Source organism: Cupressus sempervirens, chromosome 4 (assembly GCF_028749045.1).
Source record: "Cupressus sempervirens isolate cs-2001-9-10 chromosome 4, ASM2874904v1, whole genome shotgun sequence".
Classification (NCBI taxonomy): domain Eukaryota; kingdom Viridiplantae; phylum Streptophyta; class Pinopsida; order Cupressales; family Cupressaceae; genus Cupressus; species Cupressus sempervirens.
This window is the reverse complement of record NC_143121.1, coordinates 36,722,238-36,727,745: the sequence shown is the minus strand read 5'-3', so window position 1 is coordinate 36,727,745 and position 5,508 is coordinate 36,722,238.

Genomic DNA, 5,508 nt, shown 5'->3' with positions numbered 1-5,508 from the left:
AAAATCTACTCAACAAAAATTAAATCTACTAAATTACTCTACATTCTCATGGAACCTAATCTTCTCCATCAATCCATATGGGCAATACAATAACAAGGAAAACAATACAATTCTAGTAGAATACTGTCACAAACATGCATACAAAGGTACAAACAATAATAGTTGCAATCCAAAATTCCATTAGCCTCCTCAAAGCATTGAATCCATTCTTATATCCTAAGCATGGGTGGTTATAACTTGTCTAATTGAAAATTGTTCCATTATTACAAAAGTTGTCGAAGTTGCTTGAGCAACTTTTCAAAATTGCTAGCAAGTTTTTGCATAATGAGCATTTTGGCTCATTTTGACATATTGATGGTTGAGTGTGAGCACCTTGACCCTAGATAAGGTACATAGGGTCCTAAATCACCCCTAAAACCCATCCTACACCAAAAGAACAATGTTTCACTATTCTAAGCCAAAATAGCAACTTTTAGCAACTTTCCACCTAGTGAGCACTATAGGCTCTTACAAACATATGGTTGATCAAACTTACATCCAACCCATTGTAATTTATTCAACACACCCAAAAATAAATAAACCAAACCCAAAAACACTTAAGAGCATTAAAAAGGGAGGTGCCCTGCACCATACTCCCTTGACATAAACTCAAGTCTCTTGATTTAGGAGGTCTTCAATGGTAACCCCATGTTTCATAATGTCTGCCTCTGTCATCCAAGTAGCCTTAGAATTAGGTAGTCCCTACCACTTGATGAGGTACTCTTTATAGTTACCCTTCCTAGTCTTCTTGAGTACCTTAGAATCCAAGATATTGTCCAACTTGATAAGTGTTGGGGTAGGCAAGTCTTGTACCCAATCATCATCCTCCAAAGCTCCAAGAGTGGATTAACCTAATTCTAAGGGTGGTCCCTTGTAGGGATACAAATTATAGACATTGAAGATTGGTGTAATTTCTAAATCAGTAGGTAACTCCACCTCATAGGCATTCTTGCCATATTTGTGCAAAATCTCCAATGGGCCTATCTTCTTTATGATTAGCTTAGTTGGTTGACCCTTGGGTAGCCTTCCCTTCCTGAGGTAATCAAGGACTAGGTCCCCTACCTTGAGCTACAAATCCATTTTTGTTTGATCAACTTTGGCCTTGTAGTTTTCCATCTATTTTTGTAAAGTTTTGGTGACTTGATCATGAAGCTCCTTCATTTGTTCTGCAAATGACTCCCCTTGTCCACTCCTTTTGTCTAATAAGCTAAGATCCCTTAGCTCTAAGATCCCTCTAGGATGTGCCTCATACACTATTTAAAATGGCTTTTACTAGTGCTCCCATTGATGGAGTCATGTAGGAAAATTTAGTTTGCCCTATGATATGATCTCATGATTGGCCATTCTGCTTGGTTAAGCATCTTAGAAAATTCAAAAATGACCTATTCACCACCTATGTTTGACCATTTGATTGTGAATGGTAGGCTAAAGAGAGAGAGAGAGCAATTTGTACCAAGTTTCTTCCATAAGGTCCTCAAAAAGTGACTTACAAAATTGCTATCTCTATCACTTATAGTATTTAGAGGCAATCCATGAATCCTCACAATGTCCCTAAAGAATATGCCTACACTTTGAGAAGCATCATTGGTTTGTTTGCATGTAATAAAGTGTGCCATCTTGCTAAAATGGTACACTACCACAAAGACACTATCATTACCCCTTGTTGTCTTTGGAAACGCCAACACAAAATCCATACTAAGGCACTCCCAAGGCCTTTGGGGTATGGTGAGTGGTTGATACAATCCGCTATTGTTGCTTTGTCCTTTTTCTCTTTGGTAGATCTGGCACTGTTCAACAAAATTTATTGTATTAGACTACATCTTAGGCAGGCCAATAGTAATGCCTATTAACTTGTTCTAGAGTTTTATCCACTCCAAAGTGTCCTCCTCAACTCTCTTGGTGTTTCTCCTTCACAATATTCTCCCTCATTGAGCTTTGGGGTATGCACATAAGGTATCCCTTAAATAGTAAACTTTCCTATAGAAAAAACTCAATAAAATATACCTTGAATCCCTAGTAAAATTACACACATGCCTCATAGGCTTCCTTGAAGTCCTTGTGTAATGCCCCGCCTGAAGATCCTTGGAAACAAGGATTCAAATCAAGCCAAGATATTTTTTTTTTTACAAGTATGAATGCACAAGACAACATCATACAGGGATCACAAAGATCGCAACGGAAGACTTCAACACAATCCCGGCAACCAACGAATCTCCAAACGCCACTACCAAACTGACACACCCAAACAAAAGCCAACAACAACCACAACAAGATGAGGGCACAAGAAATTACCACTCATCAACAAAACACCAAGCTGGGGTAAAATGCAGAATCTCGAAATTTGGCTAAGCCTGAAATCCTGAAGCCCTGAAAATTGGCTAAGTCTGGATTTTTGAAGCCTTGAAATTTCCTAGAATCCATAACTTATCTCTGAGAGGTCTGAAACCTATCTCAAATGATTTGTCGCATATATTAAAATATATCTTAAGTAGGAATTAAATATACGTCAACTTATACTTAAACGATATATTTTAAACCCCTAGGAAATCTGTTTTGAACTAGGAAGGTGTAAAAACCAAAAGGGTGTCCAAAACCAACTTTCGAACTATCATCCGACAAGCCTAGATAGCCCCTGTTTCTCGTGCAAGAAAGAAAACTGGTCTCGAGTTTCGCGCGAGGACTACTAAGCTTCGTGCGAGGATTCACATTCTCGCACGAGGATTCCCTGCACGCCGCATGAAGATTTGCATTCTCGTGCAGGAAGTGTATTCTTTTGCGCGAGGAAGAAATAGTCTCACGCGAAGAAAATACAATCTTGTGCGAGGAAACAAATCAGCGCAACACAAAATGCAAACAAAATGCTAAACAAATAAGGAAACCTCCACGCTGGGGAGTACCGGATCCACATAAATCGAGGAATGAACACTCGAGAGCACTAACAGCAAGGAAAGAGGAACATCTAACCATCTAAAACATAAAAGCAAAGCACATTCTGAAATAAACATCGCAATGAAAAAAAATACATTTCAGAACTAAACAACCAAATAAGTGTGTAGTTCCTCCCAACCATCAATAGCATCATAAGACCATCGTGGGTCCTAGCCATCCCCCACGCGTAACATCCCAAGCCACTGACCAGATCATCAGTACTGTCGTAATAGGGACGTCACTACTAAAACATACATAATAACAACATAAGAAAATCTAACATGCTAGTGATAACGCATAAGATAATCCTATAGTAGATAACATCACCTATCACATGCTAAACAACAATAAGCAACAGATACACTACTAAATCAAATAACGTCATATAATCATATGCTAAACATCATGATAAGGGAATGCGTCAAGTAAACTAACATCATCTAAACATGATATACAAGCATCCCAATGAAAGCATAAATCACAAGAAAGCATACTCTGGAACCCGAAGTACCAAGTGAAGACATACAGCAACAGTCGCACTAGGACAAAAGATCATCTCTGTACACTGATCCCTAGCGGTGCTGAAGGTAGATATGCCTCCCAACCATGTGGCACCCATAGGTCCACACCTGCCGTGCTGATGGAGATAATGATCCAACCACAAACACACATAAAACACAACATCCATGGCTAACACTCATGCCAAGCAGTATGATGGCTGCAACCAAGAACCTAAGACAATGCAAGGAGTACAGGTCCTGGTCAGACACTCAATAGGCTACTATGTAGGGACTAACATCATGGAGAGTCGCTTCGCATCGACAAGCCCAAGCTAGTATAGGCAGCTACTCTTCTCAACAGAAGGCGCACAACCTAGGGCAGCTACTCTTCACGACGGAAGGCGCACAACCCACACATTTTAATTATCTTGTATTTATTACCACCCAAAGTTTTAATTTAATTATCACTTATATAAAACTTCCTCTGCCAACCAGGAAGCAGTCACCAAGTTACAGGATAGAAGCCCCCTCTATATGCTACCCTACCCTACCCATGCTCATCCTACGACAAGTGCCCATGGGCATGCATACTCCCATCTCAACCCCAATGATCATAACTTTCGGCAAATCCATGGAAGATCGGGCCTCGCAAGTCACCCAACAAATATATGTGCACATACTCGTGTGTGGTGCACCACCATCACGAAGATCATAACAGAAGGACAGGAATGAGAACACAATGCAAAGAAAACACCCAACTGAAAGCAACACGAGAAGGACAAATTCTACAGGAATCCCAAAGCCAATAAAATCATACATCATGAAATCACTCAACCGACCTCAATCCAAGAGTATGGATTCTATATGAATCCCAATGATGTAACAAGACCAAACATCATGAACTCACTCAACCAGTCTCAATTCGAGAGTATGGATTCTACACGAATCCTAGCATTCACAAAACAAAAGCAAAGGTCCAACAAAAACCATAACAAGTATAAAATCACTCAACCGAAAACAACGTCAAGAGTACGGATGCAACATGCATCCCAATGCAACATAAAAGTGCAAAAGTGATCTGACTAATATCCAAACGGATCATCAAGGTCCATGACCCACATTGTGCCAAGGAAACCCAAGAAAATAGGGTGGCACACAAAACGAGGTAAAAACCCCAAAAATTTGGAAAACTACAAAATTAAAACCCATTTGGCCTTTGGGTTCAAAAACCCCAAAAATCCAAAAATCAATGGAATCGGACACCGTATGCAAAAACGGCCAGCATAACAGCGTAAAATTCCAAACCCTCATCCCAAAAAACAGGAAAATGTTCATACCCGCCCAACCGGGTAGAACTAGCATACAGAAACAGAGGGGAACACTATTTCTCAACCTCCAAACAAATTTCTACCAAAAATAGAAGCAAAAACGGAGCAGAAACAATAAAACAGGAAAGCCCTACCTAACAGCCAAAACGAGAATCTGAACCATAAAATAAATATCCTGCAGAAGTAGCTGAAAATTGCGGCAATCCAAGGTTTCCCCGAGCTGGATCCAATGAGCCCAACCTCGCGACGATCCCATGCCTGTAGCTCCCACAACAAACAAAATAGTAAATCCTCATGAAGAGGATTTTGGGTTTTACTCTCCAACTTTCTAATTTGAAAGTGAGAAGTGAGGAATTAAATTCCTTTTTGGATACTTATTCACTTTTCGGGTGAATAATCGATTAGGGCATTTAACCGGCCAATCTAGTTAAACCCCGAATCGACCCAAACAAAAACAAGCTATTCCTATAAATAAGAATTCATCTATGGCAAAGCTGCCAGAAATTTAAAAAAATCAATTAAAAAGCCCGAAAACCCAAAAACACATAAATCTCCTGAACAACTTTCGCAACAAAGCGAAACTCTAAATGCACAGACACGCTTACTGGTCTAATCACATAATGCAAATGAGTTCGGATTTAATAATCACCGAAAGGTTTAAATTAAACATTTAATTAAGGATACGTCGACCATACAAAGGCGACATTGGTAAA